This window comes from Macaca nemestrina, chromosome 3 (assembly GCF_043159975.1).
Source record: "Macaca nemestrina isolate mMacNem1 chromosome 3, mMacNem.hap1, whole genome shotgun sequence".
NCBI lineage: Eukaryota > Metazoa > Chordata > Mammalia > Primates > Cercopithecidae > Macaca > Macaca nemestrina.
Genome location: NC_092127.1, coordinates 1,142,393 through 1,149,387, shown reverse-complemented (window position 1 = coordinate 1,149,387; position 6,995 = coordinate 1,142,393). Strand labels below are relative to the sequence as shown.

The 6,995-nt window shown below is 39.2% G+C and overlaps 1 long non-coding RNA gene across 1 annotated transcript; it reads right to left on the bottom strand.

Annotated features, from left to right (window-relative positions):
• Nucleotides 1–1,427: 1,427 nt before the first annotated feature.
• Nucleotides 1,428–5,959, bottom strand: LOC105466525 (uncharacterized). The gene is made up of 4 exons (XR_978234.2): nt 5,817–5,959; nt 4,169–4,265; nt 2,513–2,664; nt 1,428–1,556 (listed from the first exon to the last, which is right to left on the bottom strand). It is a non-coding gene; the product is annotated as an uncharacterized lncRNA (long non-coding RNA).
• Nucleotides 5,960–6,995: the final 1,036 nt, after the last annotated feature.

The window sequence follows — 6,995 nt, the reverse complement described above, 5'->3', positions numbered from 1 at the left end:
CCGCCATTCTCCTGCCTCAGCCTCCTGAGGAGCTGAGACCACAGGCGCCGCCACCGCGCCCGGCTAGTTTTTGTGTTTTTAGTAGAGACGGGGTTTCCCCGTGTTAGCCAGGATGGTCTCCATCTCCTGACCTCGTGATCCGCCTGCCTCAGCCTCCCAAAGCGCTGGGATTACAGGCGGGAGCCACCGCGCCCGGCCAGATTACATTAATTAAGACATGATAAATGACCGTGAGGTATTACAAAATTTTATGACTATCAGATCCCCTTTTTGAGAAAGAGAAGGAATAACTGTGAGGCATTTTTAAAGTTTTTTTTCCACAAACTTAGTAAAACAGAAAGTCTTTTAACACCTAAATGGGTTTTTGTTTCCTTAAAATTTTATTTTGTTGAAAAATAAAATCTCTGGCAGCAAAAAATAAACAAACTGTTACCATATCACTAGATGTGGGTCTGCTCCACATGAAGCTTGAAGAGGAAGAATAAAAATGGGGTAGAGGCCAGGCACAGTGGCTCACACCTGTAATCCCAGCACTCCAGCAGGCCAAGGTGGGCGGATCACTAGAGTACCAAAGTTCGAGACTAGCCTGGGCAACATGGTGGGACCTCATCTCTGTAAAAAACACAAACATTAGCCTGTGGTGGGGCTCGCCTGTAATCCAGCTACTTGGGAAGCTGAGGCAGGAAAATTGCTTGAGCCCGGGAGGTGGAGGTTGTAGTGAGTAGAGATCATGCTACTACCCTCCAGGCTGGGTGACAGAGGGAGACTTTGTCTTAAAACAAAAACAAAAAATGTAGATTGGCTTATTTCTATTTCCATCCAAAAAATGATTAGGTAGAAAGGGTGCTCTCCATATTCAAAGTGTCGGGAGGGAAACAAGTAAGATAGAATGAATATTCCTGAATATGTTCAAAGAGAATTCCATCCTGTTTCAAGCATCCTCTGTCATCTGAAGTGCGAATGTGAAGGATGTACAAAATGTATCGACGATTTCGTATTTTTTCAAAGTCCAAATTATTATTCTTAAGAATCATGTGTCCTTAAATGTTTTGTTTGGAAGTAAGTCACACCTAGCACAAGCAATGACAATGTCTCTTTTAACCTGGAATCAAACTTCAGGAAATGCCAGCAAGGCTCTTAGAAGAAGCATTTTGTGCACCTCTTTGTATATATTCCTTTAAATGCAGGGACTGCTTTGGAGGCTTAGCCACATGCCACATTTGAAATGCTTGTGTTCAATCATGTTAGTTATTGGTTCACCCATTTTTTTCATAACTCAAAATAACTGAAAAGATTATTTTTCTTAGACCTTGTCAAAAGAAATACACCTTATCACTTAGATGAAGTATGAAAATTGAATTTTAAAGCCAAAAGGGTTATAAATGTCAAAAGTCCTGAAAACATAGGAATATAAACACAGCTTGAGTCCACACTTTTTATTGTGTTTCCACTGTAAATACTCCTTTTAACAGTCCATTTGTATTTCCTGGTCTTATTGTTATGTCCAAGCCTGTGCTGTTTGGAGACATATTAAGGAGTCAATCCATACTTTTTTTCTGGAAAAAAAAAAATGCAGCATAAACTAAAGGAAAGTAACAAATAATCTAAGGCAAGGGTAGAGTTTTAAAAAAATCAGTCATTTTTTTTTTCCTACAAGTGGACTGTCCATGAAATAATTTACTCTTATTTCATATACACAAATTCTAATGGTGTGGTGAAAATTGCTCTTGGAGACCATTCTCATTTCACTTGAAAGGTACTCTTATTGATATGTGGTAATAAGACAGCAAAGATAAACTACAAGTTTTAGCTATCTCATTTGCAATTGAAGATTTACTCCCCTATCCAAATCGGTCATAATGTACTATTGACAGACAGAAGGGACCCATCTCAATATGTTTCAAGATCTCTCTCTCGGCAGATTCAGTCCCCAGAAATGTGTGGCCTTTGAATAAACATAGATTCTGTCCTGCATAACAGCATCTGCGGCATCTCTGCTGTGACTCTGAGGCAGTGACACTTGTGTTGCAGGTAATTTCAGCTTCTCTCATAACAAATATAACATCACTTTTGCATTTTCCAAGGAAGACTGGAGTCCCAGTAGGTCCAATTAGGTGTACTTCTTGGTAGGAAAGTTTGCTATGTCCGCTCAATGCCCGCTCCTTCCCCACTATGATGTAATTCCAGGGGATACTGTGAGATGAACCATCACGTGATAAAGGCTGGGCTGGCCTTATGGATGGGCAAGTAGAAACAAAAATTATGTAGAGAAAGGAAAAAGAAGACCATCTAGAGTTTAAAGGTCACACCGTGACCATATCATGCTATTTAAAACTCAAAATTTAATTTAGATGTCTTAAAGCTTCTACCTCCAAAGCGCCTATAAAAATCAGATACCTCTGAGAGTGTTAGGAACGTAAAGTTAGAATATATTTATCTCAAATGATTCCTAGAAGAGTCTGTTGGAATAGAACAGAGTAATTTACATCTCGTTAGGGCTGGGGAAAGTTACCTGTGACACTGCTGTCTACGCACACGGGACCTTCAGGAGAAAGTGATGCTGGAAAGGACGGTGCAGAAGGAACAAAGGCAAACTTCATCCGCGTCAGCATTTGCCTGAGTCCAAATGCTGGGTCAACAAAAGCAAGTCTGGTTCAATTCCAGCTATGAAGGAGACATTAACATAATGCTGTGGGTCAAGAAAAAGACAGACTGTCTACCACTAATAAATTCTCCAGTCACCATTTCCTGAGCCAAAACATTGCCAAAAATTATATATTCATTTACGCATGTATTCAAATGTTAATATGCAGACCATGTCTGAAATTGTGGGCAGCTCTCAGAAGGATAGACAGATGCAGAGGACACAGCCTTTTTGCTCAAGGAACTCTCATTCCAGTGGGAGAGATAAAGAAAAACATTCATAAGAAGAAGTAGAAGGGAACTGAAAGAGGCACCAAATGCTACGATCGTGCATAATATTGAGAGATAATTTTAACTAAAAGACTGAAAAATTCTCATTGGAGAAGGTGGCCTTTGAAGTGGGCTCTGAAGGCAGACACCTTTCAGGAGCATGCTGGAGACAGCAATGCTCACTGCATAATGAGTGAATAAATAAATGAGTGGCATCTAGTAGAAAGCTGATTGCACCAGTGTCAGTGAGGTGGAGCCACTTCCAGATCTGCTACTTTCTCTTGGTCAAACTATCTAAACCTTTGGACCTTTAATTTAATCATTAGTAAGGTATGAAGGTGAGACTAGTTGTCTTTAAATTCTTTCTACCATGGTAATTTGATGAAGGCATGGAGTCCAGCTGACTTCTATTGATAACATTGACTGTGGTGGCGGAACTCTGGAGTGGTTACTGGGGTAATCTTACCAACCAGCGTTCTCCACTATTCTCCACTTCATAATGTAGTAACTAGAAAGTTTGGGTGGGATTTGCTTCATCCTCAGATCCAAGGGTATACCCTGCTTTCTGATTATGCTGTTTTGTCATTAAGATTGTTTCATCATTGTTCCATCTACCTCACTCCTAAACCAATACCAGGCATTGCTGTGGCTACAGATTAGTTCAATCTGGACCTCTCCAGATGGTCCAGTGAAAGCAAAACCAGGACATCTGTTCAACAGTGGAGGACGGTGGTCACCTTTCTTATAGTGGGTATGGAAAAGAAGTTGACAGTAATCATATGACCACAAGGAAAGCATTTTGAAGCTAAAGAGGCCAGGCAATCAATCGATGGAGACACAAAGAAATCCCCCCAAAAATGGGGACAGAAATCCACTCACACTTTGACTAAAGACCAGTCTGTCCTTCGACTTTCTCATTTGTGAGTCAGTAAACTCCATTCACTGTTTAAGACATGTGAGTCTGGTTTTCTGTATCTGACAACCACTTTTCTAAAATGCTAAGCCACTTTTAAACTCCTTCTTATAAAAAAAAACCTTTTTTTCTCAACCACTTTACTCAACAAACCAAGTATCAATCAGTACTAAAATATAAACTCAAAACATCTATCCTCTCAATTTTGAAAGTGTATGAAAACTCAGCTGACAAAGTTTCTAAGAAAAAGATGATTACTTCCCCACTCTGAAGTAGAAAAGACAACTTTATAAAGAGCTTTAAGATGAGAAAATATGTTGAAGAATGAAAAGTAAAACATACCTTTGTTTCTGGAGGCTTCCCATTATTCTGGTTCAATTTTAGGATATTTTTGGTGTCACTTTGCTTCCATCTCTCTGAAACTTAAGTTCCAACTCTTCTGTCAGAGAGCACAAGTGTTTTCAGAGGTCAAAAAGAGAATAACCTCTGCAGGCATCTCTCCCACACCCTTATTTACACATGAGGCATCTACAGCTCAAACTAGTCAACAGTCTTGCTTGGGATGGTGAGTGTGAGAGTGCGGTCAGGGTCTCGGGTGGACAGCCTTCCAATCCAGATAGGCTTGCTTCATGACAGCCACAGAGTGCTCTGACACAGTTACAGTATCTGTTAGCCGTCGACACTGCCATCCACGTATACACTCACCTGTGCCAACCAATTCTTTTATTTTATTTTTTGCCAGTTCCCTGGAGTCAGTTTTCCAACTCCCATTTTACAAGTTAAAAAGAAGCATTGAGAAACAAAGAACTCAAATTATTCCAACTAGCTTAATCCTCCATTCCTGGCTAATGCAGGACTATGGAGCTCCAGCCTCCTGGCCAGGGGCTTATTTCTCCCGTCCATCCCATTAGCCCCACTCAGTGATAGCACACCTTAGACAAATGTTTTCCTAAGGTCTCTTGATAAACAAATAGGCTTTTACTCCTAAAATAATAAAAGTGTAGAATTTGGGACTTGGAAAGAGCCTTAACAATCATTTAATTGAAAACTTTTCCCGATGAATTGTAATGTCACCACCCTCCACCGGCCAGCCCTGTTCTTCCTTGAAGGGGACAGTAATGTCGTTCTACATAACAAATGTCTTCTCATTTTGGTGGGGCTAGGAACAGTGTCATTAAACTGGGCACTAAAAAATTGCTAATTGTGGGCAATAATTCTTATTGAATTTTTTCACTACAATTTTTTTGTCTATCCAGAAACAGAAATAATCTTTCTTTTTCTTTTTCTTTCTTTCTTTCTTTTTTTTTTTTTTTTTGATGGAGTTTCTTTCTTGTTGCCCAGACTGGAGAGCAGTGGTGCGATCTTGGCTCACTGCAACTTCCACCTCCTGGTTCAAGCGATTCTCCTGCCTCAGCCTCCCAAGTACCTGAGATTACAGGCACCCGGCACTACGCCCAGCAAATGTTTGTATTTTAGTAGAGACAGGGTTTCACCATGTTGGTCAGCCTGGTCTCGAACTCCTGATCTCAGGTGATCCACCCACCTCGGCCTCCGAGTGCTGGGATGACAGGCGTGAGCCTCTGCGCGGTCGATAAATCTTTAAAGAGTAACATCCCACTTGAAAGCTACACTACTGTAACCTTTACTGACTACATATGAAAAACCTATTTGAATGACACAAGGAGAAGCTGTTGTCTAAACTGCACACAGACTTATGGTTACATGTGCAATATTACTTATTTTGTCCAGTGCTGATTTTAATGACAATGGAGTTTCTATAAGGTGTGCCAGGAGGAAGTTTCTTTGGTGTATATTAGTCTGTTATATTTATGCTTAGTTTGGCTGGAGAGTTTTAATTACACACTATATCCCAGTACATGAAAAACTGAAGTTGTCTAGTTTGAGCTTTCGGATGACCAGCCATTTTCTTGTAACCAGAAGTAAGTACTGGAAACTCTGAGATGGAAATAGTCAGCCATGCACAACTCACATGATATTGTGAGATATCTGTAGAGTTTGGAGAAGTAAGTTACACATTTGATGGACCTTGTTCACACCTGCAATGAGAGAAACGAGACTTTTTGTTTGTTTAATTATCTATTCCAACTGTGATTATTTATGGATAGTGGCTAATTGTTTTAGAACATATTGAAGAGCTTACTCACAAATTAGAAACAAGTTGAAACAGACTTGGTTGCTCCAATTTACATAAACTAGGAGGTAGAATGATGTATTGGAAAGAGAATGGTCTTTAGCCATAGAAAGACTTGGGTTCAAATCTGAAGTTATAATATTTATTTTATTGAGGTTCTGGGCAAGTCACTGAACTATTCTGGCCCTGTGTTTCTTCTCCCAAAGAAGGGGAATAATAGCATCTGTTCCTAAAATGTTCTCTTGGGAATTAGAATTAATATATGTAAGTTAAAGTAAGGAGAGTTAACAAATTGTAAGTATTAGATGCTTGGGAATGATAAATAATACTTATTCCATTCACAAAGAGAGTTTAATGAACCACTGGGACTCAAACTACTCAAATCTTTAAAAGTCCTATCTGTTTTTATCAGCACTTGTAGAAACAGATTCACTTTCACTTTTGCCATCAGGTTAATTATGAAAAACATATCTGGGTATGTCACTGCCTCAGTAATTAAATAGAACAAACAGGAACAAATCAAATTATTTAGCAGCAAAAACAAGTCCACATTTAGCATTTATTCAGTGTCATATGCGACCATTGCCACAGTTATTTGGTCTCTATGGCATTTTACTTTCTCCCAGTGAAGAAGCTTCTATGAAAAAACACAATCATTAAAAACAGAGTGAATGTGAAATGAAGATGAGAACTTACATTCTTTGGTGATAACACTATCATGTGATTAAACTATAAAGGTAAACAAGTCGGTTTATAAACTGAGACTGCCAGGGGCTTCGGTTCCTTTATCATTTGTATTTTAAGTACCATTTTACCAAATGTTAATGTTCTGTTAGAATTTATCACCTGCCACTTGAAGAACTGTGGTGTTGGGATTAGGATGGTGTTTGATACAGCTTTGTAGGGATGTTTTCTACTTTCAAAATGTCATGGCATGCTTAAAACTCTTTGCAAAACAAGAGAATGAATTGGTTTTTGTTTCCCTACATTTTTATTTGTTGTTTATCCGCTTCTCAA